The sequence below is a fragment of the Rousettus aegyptiacus genome, unplaced genomic scaffold, assembly GCF_014176215.1.
Source record: "Rousettus aegyptiacus isolate mRouAeg1 unplaced genomic scaffold, mRouAeg1.p scaffold_m13_p_16, whole genome shotgun sequence".
Taxonomy (NCBI): Eukaryota; Metazoa; Chordata; class Mammalia; order Chiroptera; family Pteropodidae; genus Rousettus; species Rousettus aegyptiacus.
The window spans coordinates 50,492,710-50,519,821 of NW_023416291.1; the positions used below are offsets into that span (position 1 = coordinate 50,492,710).

The 27,112-nt window shown below is 36.4% G+C and overlaps 1 pseudogene; it reads left to right on the forward strand.

The window, feature by feature from the left end:
- The window catches only part of LOC107511420, a 28,867-nt pseudogene extending 2,141 nt beyond the window's left edge, over positions 1 to 26,726 (forward strand).
- Positions 26,727 to 27,112: the final 386 nt, after the last annotated feature.

Consider the following 27,112-nt stretch of genomic DNA (forward strand, 5'->3'; position numbering starts at 1 on the left):
ATACCAATGCTCTGATATTGGCATAAATAATACCTTTGCTTTTATTTGATGTGTTAATAAAATAAAATCTATATTAACGACACTATCTACATGTACCAGATGTTCAATTAAAGCTTATCTCAGTCTCCTACCAGAATCCTTTATGATATTCAATATCGATTATTATGGCAAAATTGTGATTATAAGAGAGAAAGGGATTCTGTCCTAGAGACACTGAGCATATACAAAGCCTTGCTTACAAGTGGTGATGTATGTTTCCTGTTTATCTTCGAAGCAGGAAATAATCCAAATGCCTGTCTCCCACTTAAGTGCTAAAACCCATTTACATATGGGGTGGTGACTTGTCATTATCATATCTCAGTCTGAGTATCAGATGATTGCACTTTGACAAGGAAAGTGTTAGCCTGAAGTAGCAGTGTCTATAAACTAAAAATCCAAATTAATTTGAAGTAAAAATTTCTACCTATTATTTGCATTAAAAAAAAAACCAAAAGACAAGAAACATTACTATTCATAATAATTGATTTCTGGGAGAAGAAATTACAAACAATTTTAAGATAGAAAAATGTGTAATAGTCCAAGGCCAGATCTAGTGTAGCTTATTATTTTAAACAAGTACCAATACCAAACGAGTACCATAAATAAACAAATGAACAAGGTACCAACATCAAATTTGTTATTTTCATGGGTTCTAATAACATTAACAACCAAATGTGATTTTTATTCATAAATACAAATATATGTGATTTTGACTACTTCATAATAGATAATGTTCAAAATTCCTATAAGTAATTAGAATAAAATTTTTACTGATTTAAATTTGATATGTTAATGAATCAGTTGTATTATAAATAAAAATTGGTTGTAATAAAATTAACTAAGTTATACATATGTTTTAAAGGCCATTACAGTTGACTCTTAAAAAATATGGGCCGAGCTGCAGGAGTCAACTTATATGCAGATTTTTTTCAATAACACTATAAACGTATTTTCTCTCCCTTAAGATTTTTAATAACATTTTCTTTTCTCTAGCTTACTTTATTATAAGAATATAGTAGATAATACCTATGACATACAAAATATGTGCTAATCTATTGTTTATGTTATTGACAAGGCTTCCAGTCAACAATAGATATTAGTAATTAAGTTTTACAATTCCCACTTAATAGATGAGAAAATAGAGACTCTAAAAGGTAAATCTCATAATCCATCCAAATATGCAATACTGTTGGTCATTTCCCCAGGAAAATAGTAACCAATATTCCATTTGGCTCTTATAAAGGACAAAGATGTTGATATGTGGATCGGTTGGTTACATCAATCTTTATAAACAAAAATCAGATTTGCCATGTTTTAGAAGTTTTACTCAGTACTGAAGAGCAGTACGCACTTCTTTTATCTTTGGCATTCAAGTTCCAACTGTTTTCATGAAGGAAAGAACATATTAGCTCAAGAAATAGACATGTCGCATTATGGAATTCAAAGCATTCTTATCCCCAGTTGAGAGGAACTGGGCTTTTGAAATGTAAATGATATTTCAGTGACTTGTTTGTATAAATATTTTACAAAATATTAAAAGTAAGTGATGAGTTATGGCATGTGGGTTTCTATTACGATCTAATAAAGCTCTTGGTTACCTAAAACTTTGTGTGCTTGGCTTTTTTCAGGTGCAAATTTAATCAGAAATTATCTAAGTTTCTGAAAACTGTTTACCTCAAGAGCTACGTTTCCATTATCTTATGCATACACATACACGCGCGCGCGCACACACACACATTCTTTAGTTCTCTAACCTTAAAAATCACAGGAGAAGCTGTCAGCAGGATGCTTCATGCCACAGGCCATGTACTTGACCTTTGGTGCCTCGAGAAGAACAAGATAATATGAGGTCTTAGAATTTTCTTCGCCAATGAACCTTTATCATCTAAACTCTGGATGAGTCCCTTCATAAACTTGGAGTCAACCTGCTGTTCAGTGAAAATGAATTATGAATGAGTTTGTCAATGCCTCAGAATGAAGCATAAATCTCAGAACCTAATGCGGCTAGCTTTGTATTTGTCTTAATTCTCAATTAATATTTTAGAAAAGGAATTTGACTACGCTATTACAGTTGCTACTCTATTCGATCCACTGTATTTGATTGTGTTAAGACATGTTTTATTTATTTTTAGACTTGTCTTTTCCCATCTTTCTGTGAATAAGTTTAATCAGGAGACCAAAAACCTTTTTAGTTTTACCCAGTTTGGTTGAAACCCTTCCATCTGTTCTGGCTTTAAAATACTTCAAGTGTATTCTATTCAAGGTCAAGACACAGCAGAATGATATACCTCAGCCATGCAATTAAATAAAGAGAGAGAGAAAGAAAGAAACTGCATATCACATTTCTATTGTCAGATGCTTTCAATGTGATGAAAACATATTATACACTAGTGAGCTTCAAAAGGTCACCAGATAGAAAGCTTTCTTCTTCCTCCTTGCTCGTTTAATATGACATTGCAAGCTCACGACATTAAAGCTCCAGCATAGGTATTTTATTCAAGTACTCCTCTATTCATTCTTCCTTTATCATTCATTCATTCAGAAAATTCCAAACCACAGTGAGATAATCAGCAAACTCTCTCGGTGAGAAGTGAGACTACCATTTGAAATAATTGTCTTAAATTGCCCTTACCTATGCTTAAGTGTCAGAATTTTAATAACTGCCTCGGCTCCACAAAAGATCAGCTTAACTTCATTATGTTTTTCTTCCCTCTGTACTCTCAGATCCCAGCTTAATGAAAGATAAGAAATAATAGGGCATTTCATGGGAAAGCCAGTTCTCATTTTTACTCTGCATATGAAAGTTTATCCAAGAATGTTGGATAGATATTTGAGGCTGGAGGTGGACAGAATAGCTCACCTCGCACTTTTGAAGTGTTCCAATGCTAAACCATCCTCAAACATCTTTTGATCTGTCTTGGCTCAAAAGTTCCTTTTTCCCTCTTCTGAACTCGGTTGCATTTCATCCAAGCTGCTCTGTGAATCGTTCATCCAGCTCGTCTCAGTACCTGCTGGAAATAAAAAGAAGCAATTGACTTTGCCACAAGTCCAACTGCCATCTGTTAAGGGTGCTCCTCCCCTCTTTAAATCTGCTTAAGAAGTAAGTTTCCTGCTTCCTGGTTTCTTCCCCAGGCTCGACTGGAAGTATTAACTAAACTGTGAGGCTTAATAACTTCAATTTTATAGGCTGCCAGGATAGAACAGAAAGAGAACAAGAAAGTGAACAACTGCTTCCACACACAGCAGGAAAGTGGACAGAGTCCAAGCCTGGAAAACCTTTGCTGGTCGTCTGGACCATTTAGATCCAGCCGGCATAGTTAATAATCATCAGAAGAACAATTGCCATTGTCATGTTCCAAACCACGCATGACTGCGCTACCCTTTTGTTATAAACTCTGTTGGCCACATTGTAAAAAACCGTTTCCTCTAAATTTCTTCCCTCACTGCAGATGGCTTCTACAAAGAGAGAGGCACCTGCCACAGTCGGCTATGCGACACAGGTAGAAGGAGCCCCTCGGAACAGGAGATACCATCATCGGACATCCAAGTGCCCTCTGAGGCGCCTTTGGCTTCTTTTCTACACCATAAAATCTTCTGATTACCCTATCCTGATTTTGCTTTCTTTCTTTTTTTTTTTCTAAAACACTAAGGGGAGAAAAGAAGCGACATTGTTTGAGACTTCCAAAGGGCATAAATATTTCACTGCAATAAGACGTCACGATGTAGCTGCCTCATTTCCTTCATTACAGTTATGAATGTCAATGCATCTCAATTTTTAAAATAGTTGAAACAAATAATTTGACCTAAAATGCCTAAAGCATGGCAATGTCCTCCATATGGATAACATGAAGCTAACTATTCTATAGCAACGGTTTTATGAGTATCATATACATTTTGATTTTTCATCGCAAAACTAGTTAATATGGCCTGAGAGAAATCATTCTGAATTTGCAAAATATTTAGTATTGGCAGATTGTTTCTAAAGAAATACCTGCTCTGTTACTTTCAAATAATAATGTAGCTAGAACTAAACTAATAGAAAAAGTCTTAATGAAATTCCTGCCTTTACTGAACAAATATAATTTCCCACATCAATTGTCTAGAATGTAAATATTTACTTCTAATGTACTTACGGAAGCTTACAAAGTTTATTGACACTACATATTCGACAAATACGGAGTTAGAGATAGGATAAAGTTAAACTCCAAGATAGCCTCCATTCAATAAAAAAAAAAAATCTGACATTGTCAACAAACCTTTTCAGCCCATATTTATTATAAGAAACTGAGCTAAGAACTGGAAATACAACAAGTTATATGATATAAGCCTTGCCATAAAAGAGCTTATAATGTAATCTAAGACTTCTACAAAAATACACTGCGTTAGTCAGGGTTCTCCAGAGAAACAGAACTAATGTAATATATAGAAAAACAAACAAACAAATATAGAGGTTTATTCTATTATTTATATAATATATTTTGTACATAATCTTATATACTATGGATAATTATTATGTAAGTATATATTACATCATTGTAATAATGTAGTTTTTAAATATTTGTTAATAATATGTTTTTTAAATATGTACATGTAAAAAGATTTATTATAAAGAATAGGCTCATATTATCATGGAGACTAAGAAGTCCCACCATCTGCAGTCAGCAAAGTGGAAACTCGGGAGAGCCTAGGGCATCTCTCCTGGCTGAAGCCGAAGGCCTGAGGATCAAGAGGGCCAGTGGTCTAGTTTCAGTCCAAGTCTGAAGGTCTTGGAACCGGGAGAGTCAATGGGGTAAGATCTACTCAGTCCCAAGACCTAAGAACTGGAAGAGCTGATTGTGTGAGACCCAATCCGAGGGCTAGAGAAGAATCTACATTTCAGTTCCAGAAGTCGGACAAAGAACTACTGAATTTACCCTTCTTTGGCCTTTTCCCTCTGTTCAAACCCTCGACTGATTGGATGAGGCCAACCATATTGGGGAGAGCAATCTTCTTTGCTCAGTCTATAGAGTCGAATGTTAATCTCATGCAGAAACATCCTCACAGACACACTCAGGAATAAGATTTAACCAAATATCTGAGTACCCCATGACCCAGTCAAGTCGACACACAAGATTAACCATCATAAGTCTACCTTTTGTCAATTTAGTATCCTTACACATATTCTTAAACTATACTTAATTTTCAAGTAAAAACAATAACAGGTCATAATTCCACCTGACATTATATTACTGCCCTATGTACAACCAAAGACACATTAACTTCTTCCCTAAAAAAGGATATAAAATTCTTAAGTGATATCTAAACTTCTTCTTAATATCCCATAACTTAATGATACTTACACACTATAATTTAAAATCAACAATGACATGGAAGCAACTGAAGTGTCCTACGATAGACGATTGGCTAAAGAAGCTGTGGTACGTGCATACAATGGAATATTACTCAGCCATAAGAAGAGGTGAAATACTGCTATTTGCAGCGACATGGATGGACCTCGAAATAATCATACTAAGTGAAATAAGCCGGGCAGAAAAAGTTGAAAATCACATGATATCACTTACATGTGGAATATAAACCTAAAAGCAACAAATGAACAGGACAAACAGAGACTCATGGGCAGGGACTATAGACTAGCGGTTACCAGAAGGGAATGGGGAGGTGGGAGGAGGGAGTTGATGGGGGAAGAAAAAAAAGAATAAAAGAAAATAAGAAAATAAAGTGATTATTGCTATAAATAAATAGATAAATAATCTAAAATAAATAAAAATAAAATCGACAATGTTATCTACATAATAAGGGGAGGAGGAAAGAAAGAAAATGAAGATAATACATATAAATTTGTGTGTGATACATATATAATTATCATTATTATGTGGACTTATATATAGTGAAACTATCTTTTTCACTGCTTATTCTGTATTGCTTTGCCTTCAGCAAGCACCTCAGGTGGTCATGGCTTTTCACCTGAAAATGTCACCTAAACCCTCATTCCCACAGGGTCAGGGAAATCAGTGGCCCTATCTGAATTGCGTTGTTATACTTCGCCAGTGACCTAACCACAGGAGTGGTCATACAAAAAACTATCCGAAGGGATTTCCTGTATCCTTCCTCAGCTCTGTTGTGGAGTAGTATAGTCCAATTTTCCCTTGGGAGTCAGGAGCAGTCACCCTAGCCAGCATAGCAACTCCTTTCTTTGCTTATTGATTTAGAAAATGAGGAGCCCAAAGTGGCCAGAAGGGTCGCAGTCTTGATGTCCAGTTCAGTGGGGCCAATGTGGTGTCTCCTGGTGGAAGCGCCCCTCCCTCTGGAAACGAGCTCTCTAGGCCAGCAGAGCATAAGGTCAAGGAACGGAAAGCAAAAATTCGATTAAAGATTCACTAGGGGTAACAGTGAATGCTGCCACTTGATTCCTGGACTGCATGAATCCAGTCTCTAAGAGAGAGAGAAAAAAAAAAAAAAACATATATTAGATGTTGATTCAATATGGAGGATTCTCAAAAAGTAAAAATAGAACTACTATGTGATCCAGCAATCTCGCTTCTGGGAATATATCCTTTGGAAAAGAAGTCACTATCTTGAAAAGGTATCTGTACCCCCATGCTCACTGCAGAATTATTTGTAATAGGTAAAACGTGGAATCAATCTGTGTCCACTGATGGATAAATAGGTAAACAAGTTATGGTTCTATATACAACGAAATATCATTCAGCCATAAAAAAGAAGGCAACCCCGCCATTTGCAACAACGTAGATGAACCCTGAGTGCATTATGTAACTGAAATAAGTCAGACGTGGAAGCAAATCTATGAGCGCAGCTAAAATTCGAACTCATACAAAGAAGAGATTGGTGATTTCCAGAGATGGGGTGGGGAGGGGGTGAGAAATAAGTGAAAATGAGTAAAGGCCAGAAACTTCCAATTGCAGGATGAGTCCTGGGGATGTAACGTACATCATGGTGATATGCTTAATAATCTAGTAAGGTACATCTTTATAAACATTATTAGGCAAAAAGAGCAAATAAAAAAACAAATATATAGAACTACCCCACTTTCATGTCAATGTTAATTATCTGTTCACATGTATATACATGTAAAATATTTAAACATATTACTCTCCCCTCCTAAAAAAAAAAAAAATACTGAAATAATAGTGGTTAACTCTGAAAAATAATCTTAAGATAACACAACTAGTAAGTAATGGAGCCTAAACTTAAACTCCTAGCTACCAGATTTTAAAATTCATAATCTATGTGGGGTTTACTGATTTTGAATATGAGAGCATATAATAGCAAGATTCTACTCCACTGCTATGTTTAAAGTCACAGAAAAGGTTAGCAGCAGAATCAGATCAAAGGCAGGAAAGGGCAATAAGAATTTCCTGCCAGTAGTCACTCCAAACACTTGTCAAAAATATCTAATGGCCTTTTAACCTCCATCATTCAGTCCTCATAAGAACTAAGCTGAATTCTTTTATTAGACTGTTATTTATAAGTGCAATCAGATTATTTTTAAAGTTAAATAGCTATAATTAAATAGCTATATTTTCACTTATAGAGAGAGGCTAGAAAAATATTAATCTATTCTTCAGTGCTCCGTTCAGTTCTTTTAAAAAAGATTTACCATGTTGGAGTTCATCTGAACAGTAGTCTGAAAACATTTCACTGGGTGGAAAATAATTTCTTCTAACAAATTTGGGTCAGTAATTTCACTTGAAATTAGATGAACCTGTCTGATACTCAGGACTCGAATCGAGACCACCTCGTTCAAACTCAGTTTCCCAAAGCAAAACTTGACATAGCATCAATCTCTTTCTTATATGTATGATATATTTGAATGTAAAATTACCAATTACATCAAATTCGACTTGCATTCACAGACTACCTATTTATTTAGTTGAATTGTAATGAACTGGCTCTCGCTATATCAGTATAAGGTTACTCAACCTTGAACTATTACAACCAAACAGCGTTTTTCTTCGTCTGCATCATTTGCCTGACTCCCATAAGAGTTTCCCACAGCCTTTTATTATCAGATTAAATGTCACAGGAAATGTATCCCTTCATCTTAAACAGCCAGGAGCTATTATTATTCTTTTCTTAGCAGGAGAAATTTGACCTCCTGGCCACGAGTTTCATATCCTAGGGAGAAGCAGGTTTATCATTTAATTTAAGGCTAGATGACTCTCACACTTTTACTTGGAAGAGAGTGCAAGGAAGTCTTTTGTCAGTTTGCATGACGTAAAGTCCAGGAAAGAGGTTTTAGGGTGAGAGGAAGGGAAAAGCAACTTCTCTCCATCTTTGGTTTGGAATTAGCGCTTTGGCACCATCGGGGGTCTAGGGAGAGAGAGAGAGGGAGCTGTATTACATCTCTAATGGCTGCTATGCACAGAATATTTGTGTATATTACATGTATTAGTGCTCTCAAAACCTATAGAAGCGGTATTACAATTCTTACGTTATAGACAAATAAATGGAGGTTCAGGTAGATTAAATAACTCATTCCAATGCATTCAGTAGGGCAGGGTGAGATGTCAGTCCTTGCCTGACTCCATATGCACACCTGCTATTTCCATTACTTCATTCTGCCTCCTTAAATAAACCTGCCATTCGTCCTCAGTCTTCCCCAAGGTAAGAACTAATAAGAACTTGTTTCTGGTGGCTGCACAAAGGTAAGGATAGCTTTAACTTAAGATTCATAAAAGCAAGAATATAACTATTATAATATCATTAGCTTTCAAACCTAAAGCACGTAACTCGGTACCAACTTAAGCTGTCTCATTCTTCTGCGATAAAACCAATTAATTCCCATAAAGAAATTAGGCTGTTATATACTATTTTTTAAGTCCTAAGAAGAACATCTTATAGCTTTATAAGAAGCCCAAAATTTTATTAAGTTAATTGGGCTTGATAAAAATTGATAAAGTGTTATTAAGGACCGTGAAATTACAACTAAGCCATATGGAAAAAAATACAAAAGCTAGGACAAGATTTGTTTTATTTATTGCAGATCCCCAGTACCTAACATTTTATAAGAATTACTCAATAAATATTAGTTAAATCAAAAATTAAATAGTGTATCTTTTGTTAAGTCTATTTAAAGACTTTTCTTAAGTCTATATGAAAAATCTCTTAGAGATTTTTATTTTATGGTATTTTGTAGTATTTTATTTTATAGTATTTTGGCAGAAATTATTACTAACTAGAAAGAAAATTAGTTCAAAAATTTTTCAGGAGACTTCATTATTAGAGATATTTTCATTTTAACACTCTATTACACGGATACCACTGAAGACGATGGGTCTCAGATAACAATAATCAGCAACTTATCTAGAAGCTTTGGCTGAATATTCAATACATCACAGAAAGGCCAAATGTTATGGCCAGATACATAAACTATACTTCTTTCCTATTCTATGACATTATCAATACCAATGAACACCATTGGTTTAATAACAGCAATTGTGCACACAAAAAAAGTTGCATTAATTGTATCTAAAAAAAATTCAAAACAAATTTCATTGCCAACAATAGAATGTTCTAAAATAAAGAGAACTTTATTCATAAGTATCACAATCAGAGTTGGAATCTAAAATTCCTTCTGAATGCGGAAATGCTTCTGGATGCTTTTTGGCCATTGTAAGTTAGACCAAGGATAATGGTGCGATGCAGATTTTTTTTATAACATGTGATTGGACTCTTCACCTCCTGGTGTCATTAGGACAGCCATTAGGACATTAGTGTCATTAGAATGGCCGTTAAAATGCTAACGCTTATGAAATATAACAGGATTCTTATGTCCAGTATTATTAAGCAAGATAATTCATATGGACCCTCTACCCCTGCATAAATACAAGTAATATGCTGGGGAAAATAAGGGGGGGGAGCAATAAAGAACCAAATAAGAGTGAAAATAAATGTTATCCAAGCCAAAATACAGGACAATACAGAAGCCCTGAGAAAGGAACTCTACATCCAGGGAGGGTTTTGTTCTGGAAGCATTTGCCAATCCTCAAGAGATGGCCAAGAGACTGAACAGTATTTTTTAATCCAGGACCCAATAAGAGTAGGGGAAACCTAGTGAGGCAGAATCCACCTCCAATTCCTCTTGTTGCTAAAATTATATTACCTTAAAATGAGTAGCATTTTAAGGAAGAAATTTATAATAAGATAGCACGTCCCTGGGCTATCTGAACCTACTGTTTGATTCATACTCACAGTTGTTTTCCAGTTAAATGTTTCGACACAGTAAAAGATAGTCTCTGGTAGCTCTCTTGGAATTCTCAATACGTGTTAGCTGCAGTTAGTAATTCTCTCTTTCTTCGTGCTAAAAAGTCAGCTTCTGACTGACTTTGTGCTCAGTGCTAGACCTATGGTATGGAATAAATAAATGCCTTCTCCTTATCTCATGCTGCCATAAACAAGACATGAGACAATCAACTACATTAGATTTCGTTTAATGCATATTTCAACAAATGTATTAAGAAATATTCAGTAATTTCAAAAACACAATATGCCAGTATGCCCTCTTGCCAAGACGCTTTATAATACAATTAATTAAAATCTGAAAAAATATTTCTTTATTTATACTCTCGATTGTATCATGTGATCTTTTCTATGGTCTGTATAATATTACAAATTTTCTTCCTGTGCAAATAAATAGTCTCCAGAGTTTGATGATCAAAGGTAAAACCTGATATATAAAATATTTCAATGAATCCGAACATCAAGCTGAGATTTCAAACCGAGTACATAAAAGCCTGTTAGCAGACATCTTCCTGAAATCAACCAAAAGCAAGGAGAGCAAGGAGGTAAAATGGAAATTCTGTCTTCACCAATACTAAAAAATACCCTTGACGTCTCCTTCAAAATAGATGAAAAAGGGCTAATAGATTGAGTGAAAATTGGACCAAGGTGAAGGAAAAAGAAAAAAAGACAACCTGCTTACACTGAAGATCTCACGTAGAGAAATAGGATGGTCCAAACCAGCAGCCCCTAGTTTGGAAAACCCATTACAGAGTGGATGAAGTTAGTTGCAGTTTTTTGCTACCTTGTTTGAAAATACGAATTTGCAGGGAAAACAAAGATATCTGAAGAAATACACAGACACGTTCTTTATAATTACTGTACCAAGATGAAAATCATGAGTCGGTAAGTACAACTACTGTCCCAGTCTTTGTCAGGTAAAAGCAAGACAAGGCTAAACACACACACACACACACACACACACACACACACGAACTCTACTGAGAGCCAGGATTTCCTGATAGCCCAGACTACACGTTGGTTCCTCCTCTGTACTATGTACCCTCTAATAGCTGACCTAAAAAAATCCAGTTGTTGAAAAATTAGTTATACTTAAATAAAATAACAATAGCCAGCATTAAAGATATGCAAAACATCTTCAAACAAACAGGCCACTGCCATTTACGTATTTTTTTAAAGGAATACGATCAAAGGAACTATAAGATTTATTTATTATATTAACATTTCTTTTAAGCTATAGTAAATAAAACTGCATAGTAGTCACTCAAAGCTGTAGAGAGAGAAGGACATTGAGCCCAGAACCATTCCCATGAACACACGGAAAATATTTTGATGGAGATGACATTGACAGTATGTGAGTGAGAGGAGAATTATTTTAAAAGCTGTTTACAAACCATTTTATAAAGGAAAAATAATCAGAGCCCTATGTCATCTCTTACAAAAAATCAATTCCGGGTGAATTAAAGGTTTAAATGCAAACATCAAAGCCATAAAATTTTTCAGAAGTAAAAACAGAATATCTCTATGACCTAGAGGTAAAGAAGAAAATGTTCAAACAAGACAAAAAATGCAAACTTCAAAGGAAACGGCTAATACATAGAGCTTCATTAATATTGAGATCATATGTTTATCAAAAATAGTATAACAAGAGTGAATATATAATCACAAGCTATAAGAAGTTAAATGCACCACAATAACTGACAGAACATTAGTGAATACGTAAAAGATACCTCAAAGTCAATGGGAAAACAATTAACCCAGTAGAAAATTGGGGGAGAAACAAGTATTGGCAACTCCAGCCACTTAAATAAAGATAAAATAAATATGGAAATAAACAATTAACAGGTGTTCAGCCTCATCAACAATCAGGGAAATGCAAATTAAAACCATAATGAGATAACATTTTATTCTGATCATAGCGACGAAAATGTTTTAATCTGATAATATTAGTGCTGGCAAAGACATAGGACCCTGGGGATTGCCATGCACTGCTGATGGGAATGTGAACAGTCATAACCACTTTGGGAAATGAGTTCGCATCCTCTGAAGCTATTTACACAGAGAATCGAGTAATCTCAAACTCAGGCACACGCACCAGAGTAGTGGACAGACTCAACCTTTTTTGCTGATGTATTTCCTTAATATTTTTGAAAACTCTGTACCTCCTTGCCCATTTGTAAGTTGTTTACCATCATTCATCAGAAGTTTTTGTAGTTCCAAAAGATGCGATTCCTAGTTTAAGATAAATATAACACTGTTAGATAAAACTGTTGAATCTCTCTTCTTAAATGTTTCTAAGGAATATAAGTATAATAATAAATTTTTGCCAACCACTATTTATTTTTAAATGCATAATGAGCTTTTCTTTAACTTTCATAAACTTAACATCTGTTCTTTTTCTCCTTGAGCTCACATCTCTATTCCATCCTCTCACACAATTTTGTCCTAATGGAATGTATTTTATACTCAAAAATCTATCAGTAAAAATATTATACCAATTTAGAAGATGAAAAAGAGTAAAGACATAACAAACATTAGTGAATAAAAAGTAAACCAAAAGAAAAAAATAAGAAGACTTCTGTCTCCAAGAAGAGGAAGTAGACATACTTCTCATCTTTATTCCTTCCAATAAGTAAAACACAAAACTCTGGATATATAAAACGGAGAGTCTGAAGAGTAGAAAGAAGACTGTCCAAGAACCACAGAACCCACAGAATGACACAGTGGTGAGTTCCTTGGGGTAGCTTATTTGACTAATATATCCAAGACTTGCAGCTGAAAAAGCTGGCAAACTGGAAATACCAACAGATACATGTAAAAAAGAAACCCCAATAAAAGCTTCTCCAACCAAAGGAACCAGGAGAGAAGCAGACTAGCAAAGCAGAAAACTTTTAGAAAATAACTTTACTCATTCACACACCATGTGGGGTGAGAGATGCAGAGAAACTTGTGGTTCTACCTCAATCATGCCACAAAAGCCAAGTGAGGAGCCTAGACTTCCATCCTTGTAAGACTATTATGATAAGGTCCTCCCAATCCCTTCCTGTGGATGGTTTCAGAGGTGGCCAAGCAGGGAGCTCACACTTTCATCTGTGCCAGCCAGTAACAAGCCTACCCCCTGCAGTGTCAGTGAAGACCACGTGGGGACCTGGAACTCCCAAACTCCCAACCCCACCAAGCAGTAATGAGGACCCCGACCACGTGTCACATAAATCCTCCTGCTAGAATGGTGTCACATAAATTGAGGTAAAAGGGTTTTAAATAGAATATGGTCTCACAACATAATACCAAAATGTCCAGATGTCAATCAAAAGTCACATTTTATACCAAGCACCAGAAAGATCTCAAACTGAACGGAAAAAGAATCAATACATGTCAAGACCACGATGACAGTTGCTGGAATTATCTGACAAAGATTTTAAGGCAGTCATAAGAACACTTCAATAAGCAATTATAAAAACAAATGAAAACATCATAAATCCCAGCAAGGGAATATGAAGTTTCAGCAAAGAAATAAAATACATAATGAGTAATCAAATGGAAATTTTATAACTGAAAAATACAATAACTTAAATAAAAATCTCAGTGCATGGGATTAACAAAAGAATAGAAAAAAAAGGGGGAAAGAATAAGTGAACTGGGAAATAAAATGATATAAATTAGCCAATCTGAATAGCAGAGATAAAACAGACTGAAAACAGAAAATGAACCAAAGATCTAACATATGTGTTATCATAGCCTAGAAAAGAGAAGAGAAAAAAGACAGGACTGAAAATATACTCAAAGAAATAATAGCTGAAAACTTTCCAAATTTGGCAATGACAACAACAACAAAAAAAAACTATAGATTTAAGAATCTGCACAAATCTCATACAGTATAAGCCCAAAGAAACTGATGCCAAAACATCATCATAAACTTTGAAGACAGAGAAATAACAACTTGAGTACATGGGAAAAAATTCAAAATAAAAGTAAAAGGATGAAAAGATATATGCCATGAAAATATTTTCGTCAAATGAAGGCATGAGTATATTATGAGCATATTAATGTCAAATAAAATTGACTTTAGAGCAAGGTAGGGACACTACATTATAATAGAATGGCCAATTCTCCAAGAAGATACAGCAAACCTAAATGTGTACGCAACCAACAGAGATTAAAAAAGAAAAAAAAACATGCGAAGCAAAAGTTTATTGGGCTACAAGAAAAAACAGACATCCACGATTATAGGTGGAGAATTCAACACTCCTCTGTCAACAATAGATAGAACATCAGACAGAAAATCATCAAGAATGTAAATAATAGCACCGTCACTCAACAAGATTTGCTCGACGTTTATACAACACTCCATTCAACAATAGCAGAATATTCAATTTCTTCCAAGTGTCCATAAAACATATGCCAAGAGAGACCGGATCCTGTGCCATAAAAAAATCTTCAGGTAATTAAAAGGAAATCATACAGAGTATAAATTCTGCCCACAGTAGAATCAAACTAGAAATCAATAACAGAAAGATAATAGGATAATTTTCAAATACATGAAGACTAAACAATACACTTCTAGGGGCTAAAGAGGAAGTCACAAAGGAAATAAAAATTGATTAATAAAAATTCCGCATATAAAAATTTATGAGAGGCAGCCAAAGCACTGCTGAGAAAGAAATTTATAGCATTAAATGCTTAGTAAAAAGAAAGGATCAAATCGAAAATATGTTCTCCATTTGACATTTTAATTATATGTATGTTAAACTTTTTGATATTGTCCCACAGCTCTTGGATGCCCTGAAATGTTTTGTTCACGTTTATTTCTCTCTCGTGTTCCAGTTTGGGTGTTTCTATTGACCGATGTTTAAATCAATTCATTCCTTCCTAAACTATGTCAAGTCTACTGATGAGCCCATCGGAACCATTTTTTATCTGTTACCGCATTTGTAAAAGTTATTTCTACCACTTACATTAGTTTCTTTCTTACAGTTTCCATCTTGCTGCTGAAATTCCCCATTGGTTAAATCCCATTTTCTGCTTTTTTTCGCTAGAGGTTTTCACATATTAACCATAGTTATGTCAAAGAACTCATCCGATAGTTTCAACATCTGGGCCACTTCTGAGTCTAGTTCTATTATTTTGTCTCTTGACAGCAGATCGTTGCTTCTGGATTTTTTTGTGCATCTTGTAATCTTGTACTGAATTCCATACATCTCGTATCGACTAGTAGAGACTGAGGTAAATGGCATTTACGCCTACAAGTGTGCGTGCCTCTTCTTTGGCAGAAGTGAGTGGGTCTAGTCAGGAGTTGAGCTAGGCTTGAGTTTCGTTATTGCTGTGATAACTTCTACTGTACCACTTGCTTCGACTTCCTTTGGCATGAGTTTGCAGGCAGGGGTGGGCCGGGACGTCCAATGGCGTTTTCGTGTGTTTGTTTATGTTATCTTCCCAACTTTCAGCCTTTCCTGTCACCCGCAAGACACGGGGGCTCCCTCTCCACTCTCTTTTCCTAAACCACTGTTCGTGCTTACCCTGCAGAGGCTGGGGAGGCGAGGTGTTTGTTTCTCTGTGGTCTTGGTCAAACTTTATTCTTAGGCCAGCCCTATGCCTGGGTCTGTGGAGCAGGGGTTTTTAAATAATCAAGGCAGCCCAACTGTACCTTGACTATTTGGTAGATCTTATTTGCAAGATGGTTTCCAGCCTATTTGCCCAAAGCTAGGAAAAAAAAAAAATATATATATATATAACCCTACTGTTGTTAGTGTGGGTACCAGGAATTTTCCTGCCTTTTTCCTCTGAGGTAGAGGGTTCTGGTTTGTTGTTGTTGTCGTTGTTTGTTTGATTGTTTGTTTGTTTTCATTTTTTACCCAGCTACAATGGGTCTTCATGTGTTTCTTAGGAAAAAAAAAAACAGCGTTTGTCCTCCCCGCCCCCACACCCACCCACCCTTCATGTTAAATCTGTGCCATTAGAGAGAAGGTTCTGGAAGCGCTTCATGCTCTCCTCACAAACAGTGTCGCTCCCTTCCTCCAGGCACGAACTGCTGAGGGAGTCTCTCGACTCTCAGAAGCACCCATTGGAGGTCTGTGGAGAAGAACCTACAAGTGGACAAGGACTCCATTCCTGTCTATAGCTCCCCAGGTTTTAATCCTGTTGCTTGGCCGTTAGCAAGTCATTACAAAGTCTAGCTGAATTCTAACTGCTCATGAGCCACAGCTGGGGCCCTGTCGTTCTGTGAGCAGCCTGCCTATCTGGGCTTCCAGTGGCGTTCCCTGTGACATCTCAGCTCTCTGATGAGCTCAAAGAAAGTTATAATTGTGTAACTTACCTGACTTTTTCTTATTTTTCAGGAGGGAGCACCTTTGCTGACTTTTTACATCCTAGGCCTTAAGAGTTTTCAATTTATGATTAGCATATATTAAATTTAAGTCACTAAACACATAATTCCTTCCATGGAACCTCATTTTTTTTTTCTGGCGTTCTGAATGATTTTGACCTTTCAAATACAATCTTCCTGCAAATTGCTGTTAAGTCAAGGCATCTCCATTGCTGGTCTTTCAAAACCGAAGTGTCAATATTTTATGTGGGATACGGTTATTTTAACTATTGTTTCCTTTGGTTACTTTGAAATTTAAATTTAAGTTCTTAATTTAACTTAAGTTGAGAAATTAGTAAGAACTTAACAATATTCACACTTTGAAATTTTACTTGTTAGTCATAAAATTAAAATTACTATATTATCTGAGGAATGTGCAAAGGAATGATCAATATGTTAAAGTTTTAAAAGCTGGAAGATTAGATTTAAAGGCATATGAATAAAAACACTGGCAATTTAAATATAATGATCATATACAAAATAGCAGAATTTTGGTTAGAAAAATACCCTGAATTAAGGGAGATGCATACTATTTACTAATTGCTATTCACTAGTCTGTAAGCAGTTTTATGATTCGGTGACCAAGTTCATCAATAACATATTCATCTTACCTTAGTTAATTTTAAGAAAAGTATATGTCACCAGTAATCAAAATCGAGCATTCTTATAAGGCTGTTAAATCATTTCTTTAAAAGCTATCAAAATTTTTCTGGGAGGACTATAATAGATAAATTCATCAAATGAGATATTCTACAAATCGAACCTTCCTTTGTATTTTGTGAATCGATTTGTGAACTGTATATTAGGCTAATTGTCCATTTTGAAAAATTGAATATCGACCAGTTCACCTGCTCCCGCTAAAGGTTCAAACTGTAGAAACAACCTAAGCATCCATCAATAGGGACACATTAGCCACGTGGCGCTCAAGTGTCAGAAAGAGAAAGATGCAGTTTCAAACAAACTGACAGGAACAAATCTTCGGTAGACAAGCTACTGCCATCTGCATAATTCAGTGATTCTAAAAGTGTGAGCCCAGACCAGCATCATCAGCATCACGAAAGAACTTGTTAAAAAGGCAAATAAATTCTCAAGTCTCAGTCCTAACCTAGGGAATTGGAACCTCTGGTGGGTGGCGCATTGAAGCAAACTGTTTTAACAAGCCGTCCAGGTGATGGTGAGACGTGATAAACTTAGAGAATCACTAATGTCATTAAAAAGGAGACAGTGTACGTACACACGCACACAGATCCACACACAACCACACACACATACGGTCACACACACAGACGCATACGAATCGCTCTCAGTGCATAGATCGGCCTCTTTAAGTACCCAGAAATCTGTTTAAGAGTTGTTTTTTTCTGAGCAAGAGAACAAAAGCACTCGGAGCCCAGGATGGAAAAGAAGCTTACTTTTGATACAACCTTGTGTACTATTACGATGTGTTTTTCTACATCTTTGGCAGGAGTAGGTTTAAACAGAAATCTTCAGGTTTAAAGCTGAAGAAATGTTCACAGCTATTGTTCATGTGGATTTTTTTTCATTACATGTCCATGTAGAAATGAAGAAAAAGTAGAATTACGGCAAGTCAAAGAGAAAGCATTTTTAAATATTTTCTGCCCCTTTCTTACAATAAGTATATTAAACGTGGGAAAAGGTAGCAGATTACTGTCAAGATACCTGCTTTACTGTTAGGAACTTGAAACAACTAAAGTAACAAATAGTGACTTTAATTGTCATGCTATTACTTTTTAAAGATATCTCCACATTCTACCTATGTAGACATTTTTTTAAACATCTACCCAGGTAGGAAATTATTTGTAAAATATAACTGAGTGGATGTCTACAAGCCACAACTTTAAATGAAATACAAAGAATCGAATGTATAATTCATCTCCTTCACAGTGAGGTGAACTTGGCAGTGACCTCTGCTGAAGCTTATAGACACAGAGCTTATATTAAATCTCTGAAGGAAAAGGTTGCAGTTATTTTTTCCTTCTATAAGGGTTTCTGAATTTGTGTAAAATATTTCAAAATGTTTGAAATATAGTCTATTAGCGTATCTGCAGACTTCTTTCCATTCCTAAAACAATCCGGATAAGCAGCTAATTGTTACCATAACAAATATATATATGTATTACAGTATTTCCAAAGCTCAGTATGATTTTTTCTTTTTGAGATAGTAATACAATTCTAATTTTCTCACACCACAAATTTATAGGCAAAGAAACAAAAAAAATAATAGAAGTCCTTGTGATTATTATAGATTATAAATTCTACTTATAAAAGCCCTGTGGTAGTTTTAAAAATATGTCCACAACTTTTTTTCATATTCCTCCCCTCCAGAGATGTAACTAACTCTTTTCCCCTCAAGTGAAACGTAAGAGAAATAAAGTTAGATCATTGCTGATAATAGGCTATAAAAAGCCTGTAACTCCCATCTTGGGTACAAGAAAAATCTCTCTCTTAGATCGTTTACTCTTGGGGAATTTAGCCATCATGTAGCGAGAACACTCAGGCAGCTTACGGAAAGCCCTACGTGGTAAGGAACTGAGACTTCCAGACAACAGCCAGCCAACTACTGAAGCCTGTCAACAAGCCAGTAAGTGAGCTTGGAAGTAGATCCCATTCCCACTCATCCCCAGTCAAGCTGTCAGATGACACCTGTCCTGGCCAATAGTTGATTGCAACAAAAGAGACCCTGAGCCACAACCATTCCACTAAAGATGGTTCTGACTCTAAAATTCCTAACTCATAGAGCCTATGAGGTAATAAATATTTATTATTTTAAGCTTATAAATATCAGAGTAATTATTATGAAGAGATAGATAACAAGTGCATGCTCTAAACAATATTACCAGCTAAATATAGTGGTCATGCATCTTTTATTTTCCCCAAATCCCTCGCTTTGTGGAATCAGTTCTTCCTCTTTCTAAATAATCCTGCGTAATCTATGATATTCCTGGTATGGCTGACATTTATGTCCTCCTACACCAGAGCGATAAACCCAAGTACGCCATACCTTGACCAAAGTACTGACGTCAGAGTTGCAAACGTAACTTAAACTGGGCCAGTCAGAATCCCTTTCAATCATGTTAGCAGAGTTATTAAGGAAGATGTCTACCCTTCCTCTGAGGTCATCACTCAAGGTTTCACATAATACTACAGCTGTCATCTTTAAACTCTGTGGAGAGGGGTTTTCTAAAAATAAAGCCAAGATGATATAAGAAAGCAAGCAAACATGAGATGCAAAGAGAGTGTGTGTTTTTACCACCTTTTAAACCTCTGCAGTCTATTATCTACCTTTTAATTTCCACGTAGGTAAGTGCTTTCATATTTCAGCTATTTAAGGAAGCTGAGTTGGGCTTCTATTTCTGAAAGAGTCTGAATGAATCAAATAAATTAGTCCTAATAAATTTGACGAATTTTATAAACTCAAAATACACCTAAGACTTTTGCTTCTAGCCATGATAAAATAATAGGAACCAGTTTTACCCTATCACAATAAATAATTTAAAATGGGCAAAATATATGAAACAAGTTTTCAGACATTGGACAAAAGTCATCTGAGGACAGTGATCTATGAGATAAAAGAACGAATAATATGAGGCCTAAAAGTGGCCCCAGATCACTGTCTGCAGAGTTTCTAGGCCTCAAGACAGAATAGTTGGAAACAAACAGACCCTGGAAGTCTTCCTGAGAGAGGGAGGAAGGTAAGGAGGGAGAAAGAGAGAGAGAGAGAGAGAGAGATAAGAGAGAGAGTGAGTTCTAAAAATACACGAGGAATTTCTCCTGAGTCTTCAGCTGAGTACTTTTTAGCACATGTATATGCAGTAACTACCTGAGGCTGGTGAAGCAATTCCAGAGATCAGAGTGGGCTGGGAATAAGTTATCCTCCCAACAGCTGGAGTGTAGAATTCTCATAATGCATGAGGCAATGAGTTCTGTACTTAGAAAAGGATTATCTCAATAGTGGAGCCAAATTAGCTGCGGGCTAAAGGTTCCTCTGCTGTTTTGACAGAACTTAGATGAATCATAGAACAAACTTCAAAAAATATGTAAAAGAATACAAAAATGCCAGAACTAGACAACATAGAATTGACCAAATCACCCTAACAATTTCATTTAACATTGTACTGGCAGTCCTAGCCAGTGCATTAAAGAAGAAAATTTTTAAAAACACGGAGATTGGCTGGGGGTCGGCAGGGGAGGGGGTGTATCTTTATTCTCAGATGACACATCATCTATGTACAAAAGGAATCTGCAAAAAATCTACTAGAACTGATAATACGAGTATACTATGGTTTATAAAATTCATATATGAAAATCAATTATAGTTTTACAAACAAGTAAGAAACAATCAGAAATTAAAATTTTTAAACTATACCGTTTACAATAACATGAAAACATTTAAAATATTTAGGAGTAAATTTAAAATATATGTATAATACCTGTACACTGAAAACTATGAAACATTGATGAGAGAAAAGTTAAAGTTATAAAAAAGAAGCATACCATATTTCAGGAGTCACGTCAATTACTGTCAAGATTTCATTCTTCCTGAATTGATGTATAAATTCAATGCAATCTCAAACTTTGCAGCAGATTCGTAATAGAAATTGACCACCTGACTCTAATAGTTGTATGTAAATGAACATGACCTAAAAAGTGAAAATGACTTTCAAAAGAAAAGAATGAATTTGGAGGGTTTAGACTATCTGATTTCAAGATATATTATAAAGGTGCATTAATCAAGAAAATATGATATTGGCATAAAGATAGACATGCAATTCAATGGAACTATATAGAGTCCAGAAATAGATCCAGACACATATGGCCAATTGATTTTAACAAAGGTACCAAGGCAGTTCAATGGGGAAATGAAAATCCTTTCAACAAACTGGGCTAGAACGACTCAATAACTCAATTTTTATAAACAAACAAAAAAAGGTCTCAGTCATTTCCTGACACCATATTCAAATAAAACCATAGACTTAAATATAGGAGCTAAAACTATTAATATTTTTCAAAGAAAGCTTAGGAGAAAAGCCTTAGTCATCTTGGATTTGGCAACGATACTGTAAATAGTATACATCTTGGATTTGGCAACAATATTAAAATGTAAAATTATTGTTCATATAATACTGTTAAGAAAATAAAAAGACAAGGCACAAACTTGGAGACGATACTTACAAATCTAATAAAGTATTTGTATGCAGATTATACAACTTCTTTTGAACAAACACTTGACCCAAGAAGATATACGGATATTTATTTACATGCGGAAAAAAGTCAACATTTTTATTTTTTAGGAAAAACAAATGAAAACCACAATGAGATACTACTATACACCACTAGAAGGGCTAAAATTAAAAAGGCTGAATATAGCCAAAGTAAGCAAGTATGTGGAGAAATAGAACTCTCATGCCTGTTTCAGAAATGTCAAATGATTTAGCCACTTTGGAAAACTGTAGACAGTTTCTCTAAAAGGTTCAAAACAACCCAGCCATTTATTTCAGCCACTCCAGTAGACTCTCACACAAGGAAATGAAAACATACGTCCATACAAAGACTTGTACATAAATGATCTTAGACCTTTTATCTGTATTAACCCCAAACCAGAAACAACCTAAAAGTCTATCAAAAGGTCAAGTAATAGACATATATATATCCATAGAATGTAATACTGCTCAGCAATAAAAAAAATAAACTATTGATATTTGCAGCATCCACGAATCTCAAAATAATTATGCCAAGTGAAAAAAAAAAAAGCCAAAGTAGAATGCATACTATATAACTTCATTTATATAAACTCAAAAAAAGTACAAGCTAATCTATATTGACAGAAAACGGGCCAGTGATTGCCTTAGGGACAGTGGCATGTTCGGAAGAAGAGGAAACGCAAAGACACAAGGAAACTTCAAGAAGATGACAGATACAGTCATTATTTTAGTTGCGGAGGTGATTTCACAGATGTCAAAATTCATCAAATGTTATACTTTTTAATATGAACAGTTTATTATATCCCAATTATCCTTCAATAAATCCATGGAAATGCCCTTTTTTATTCCTGACCGGGATTGAAATATTATGTCCATAAGAATACACAGTCATTTTACAGAACTAGTACAGGAAGTGGATGGCAGAATCCGAATGTCAAAAACACTTCTCACTACACACTTTAATCTGCGAGCACTTTTTACCCATGTGAAGCCTCAGCATACTGATTAATGATCACATTTAGAGCCGAAATGGCCTGTCAGCTCTGGATTTTGTTGTAACATTTGCATATTCCCATTGATCTTTGAAAGAGCATTTAGCGGATTGCATTCAAGCCTCCTAATGACCACGCTCTAGCCACTCCTGCTTAGCTAAACCCCAATTTGCAGGGTAGGGAACAAGTTTGCTTGGTACATCTAATCTCTCTTGAGAAATGAGAAAAATTGTTAGTGAGTGCCCCTGTCCTTAACCCTGCAAAATTCAGAGAAGGCACTTAGTCTTCTCTAGCATCATGAATCGACGACCAAGGTCCTTAATAAGCTGAACGGTGCTGTTCCTCTCTGTGTGCTCTCTGCATTATCCTAACGAAGAAATGGGTCAAAGAAACCACACTCTTCTTAGATAACTTTATAAAAGCACAAATAGGAAACCGAAATTGTGCGACCCCAAAGGAACTCTAGAATTAGAACGTAACAGAAAAATAAAACGTTTGTGAAGGGACATAGTATTCCTTAGCTGTGGCTTTACATCTTCCCTATCCTCAGTACCACGGAGGTAAATGGCCAACGTCTGGATTTACATCACTTACCATCTACTGTCATTCAACACACACATACACATATATAACACGCTGCATCGAGTTCAATATATTTTAAAAGCTCTTAAACTTAGGAATTACAAACTAGTGGTTGATAGGTGGTCACGGGGATGGGGAGCATGGCGTAGAGGATACAGTTAGCATTAAGGTAATGGCTAGGCGGAGAGCCAGAGGAGAGAGAGAGCAATTAGGGGGATCGTTTTATAAAATGTATAAATTTCTAACCAATGTACTGTATACTTGAAACTAATAATAAAATAAAAATTTTTTAAAATAATTACAACGAAGTAATAAAAATAAAAATAAACCTTAGGAAAAAAAAATTGTAATAAAGTCTATTTAAATGTCAAAAAAAAATTTTAATAAAATTTAGGAATTAAACACGTTTGGAGATGAAGTTGGTTATTTGAATGTAAATAGCTCAATTTGTTGCTCATTTGAGAAAATAATCTATTGAGAAAATCTATTGAGAAAATAGATGTACTTGCATTTACTGAGGATTGCGTATGTGTGTGCCAGGAACGGCTCCAAATGCTTCACCTGCGTTACCTCATTTCATCCTCGTGAAAACCCTCCATGAGGGAGGTACTATCCTCACCCTCCACCATACGGGAGTAAAAACGAGGCACAGAAAAGTAAAATCAACCACTCAGAAACAGAGAATCACACACACTACAAACTACTGCAGCCTGTGTTGAAACCCTGGTACCCCGACTTCGGAACACAATTCTAAACGCTCAATAGTACTTTCTCTGAAGAAACAAGTGAAAGTAAGTAATGGACTCAAAGACTCAAACACCGCAAGTATGCTTAACCCACGTCGGTGGCTTTGACTTCGAAATACAAGGGTAACATCGGATGATCCAAGGTTATTTTGTCATATCAACCTTGAATCAGCGAAGGCATGAAAGCATCTCACAGTGGTGAGCACTCAGACTTGCAGAGGGCACATCATCCGTTATGGCTACCGAAAGATCAGCCCTCACACCCACCCTGGCAGGCCAACTCTCTCGAAGCATCATCGAGGCCGTCTGAAGGCTTTCGCTGTGACCATGGCAACCCTCGCCTTCCAGCTGTGGCATACCTGCTTTCCATCATGACAGGAACATTTCCGCCCAGCCAAGGAGCTGTGTGTCTCTGCAAATGATGATTTCAGCAAAACGGTTCATCCCCCGGATTGGAACCCAGCTTTGCAGGTGGGCAAATGTGAGCCATTTCTTGGCTGCTCTTCAGGAATGCAAGACGAGAGGAAGAAAAGGACAGAGAAACACTTGCAAAATGACTCTAATGGGGTTTCGTCTCATTTCTCCAAGACTCAAATAGAGCTTAATCTGAGCATAAATGTTTCTGGTCCTTCATTTAATCCAATATATTTTTATCGATTTAAGGCATTTTTAGTAAACCCGGGGCCAATTATATTATCATTAAAGTTTAAAAAAAAAAAAAGCTTTTGCACCTCACAAGGCAACAATTTTCTAGTTTGCATGAACACGAGAACATAAGAATCCCCCATTTAGTTATTTACAAAAGAGATTCGAAGGTCCCTCCTCCCTGTGAGGTCATTTTCCATAGAACCCGTTTTTTTTCATCTATACATATTCTCTGTTATACAGAGAAAAATTACTCAAATTTATGTGTGGACGAAAACACCTTGGATGGGAAGGACCTGCATTTAAAATGCAGACTCCTGGGGCTCGGCTCTAAGGAATGGTGCCTGGATGTGTTTACTCGACGCAGCTGAACCTGGGACTACTCTTTAAGACTCAGTGTTCTGCTCTCAAATGTCATATCACAATCATCTCTCTCAAGCAACAGGACCCCTGATCCTGAGAGGGAAATTTAAAACCCACCTGTTTTTCCCCAGGGCATGCCTTAGGTTCTCCTGATGCATCATAGCAGCTTATCGATGTAAAATATAGCTGTAAAATTTTCCCCAAACTGTCACTTGGAAGAGGGAATTTACCTTATTATCATATAGGAAGGAGCTCTCTAAATTTCTTTATGTTGAACCATAAAGTACTGTTTGAGGAAGACACATCCATCAGAAACAATCTCAATCAATGCCAGTTTATGATTCTTACTGAATCATATGGCATAAAATGAAAAGAAACAAAAGAAAGTGTTCTTCATAAAAAGAAAAGGAGAGAAATCGCACGTATTTAATAATTACCCCTTGGGTACAGATACACAGTAAAAAGCACTGGATGTCATTTTTCACGATTGTTTTAAACAGCTCTTTAGAAAGCAACGCATACCCTTCCTGTTAGTGGCTACACTGAATGAGATCGTTACAATCTCCCCTCCCGTGGTCGTTACATCTAAGTCAGAGTCTCCCTAAGAGCCGGAACAGCTGCAGAATCTCTTCATCGGAGGTTTGAGCTTTGAAACAACTCATGAGAGTCCAAGGAGCCATCCTGAGTAACGGGGGATGCGCACAGACTGCGTGGTGATGGGAGCCAAACACCAAGTGCTCCAGAGGCTTTGCGTTTGTCACACCTGCCACTGTGGGAGAGGGAGTCACAGCCATTGAGTGCGAGGCCACCCCAGGTGGATGGAGGAGTTGTGGAACCAACGGCAGCTGTCTCAAGAGAATATTCTCAAAGACCTGGTGCCCACTTCACTGTGAAAAAAGGTGTCTGTTGGTGCTATTAAGGAAGAAACTGAAGAATATCGCTAGGAGATGACTTCGAACAGGGGAGAACTGAAGTCATTGAAACCATGACTGGCCAAGGCAGTGGCAGGAAGAGAAGCTTTGCTTTTGTAACCTTCGATGACCACGACTCTGTGGACAAGACTGTCATTCAGAAACGTCGTGCTGTCAAAGGCCATGACTGTGAAGTAAGGAGAGCCCTACCTCAATAAGAGATGCTTCATCCAGCCAAAGAGGTTGAAGTTGTCCTGGGGGCATTGGTCGTGGAGGTGGTTTTGGTGGGAATGACAACTCTGATCGTGGCGGAAACCTCAGTGAGTGAGATGGCTTTGGTGGCGGCCAGGGTGTAGGATATGGTGGCAATGGGGACGGCCGTGGCCGTGATGGATTTGGTCATGATGCAAGTAATCTTGGAGGTGGAGGAGGAAGCTACAACGATTTGGGCAAACTACAGAAATCAACCTTCACATTTCGAACCCATGAAAAGAAGAAACTTTGGAGGCAGATGCTCTGGTCCCTGTGATGGGGAAGGCCAAAACTTTGCCGAACCACAAAACTGAGGTGGCTCTGGCACTTCCAACAGCAGCAGAAGGTTTTAATTGTTGCCAGGAAACAACGCTTAGTAGGAAAGGAGAGCTGGAGAAATGACAGGGAAACTGCAGGTTACAACAGATCGTAAACTGAGCCGAGCACAGTGGTAGCAGGGTCTAGTTACTACAAAGATGACATGTTTTTGACAATACTCTTGTGTATGGGCGAAGAACTCGGGGACTGTATTTGTGACTAACTGTATAACAGGTTTTCTAAGTTTCTGTGCTGTGGAAAGTGTAAAGCGTTCCAACAAAGAGTTTTAACATAAATTTTTTTTTTTCACCCATGCTGGTGGTTGTTAAACAGAATAGTCTGAACATGACACTGAATAAATATGTCCTTTAAAAAAAAGAAGGAAAACAATACAGAAAATAGTTCTTTGTAGAAATCACCT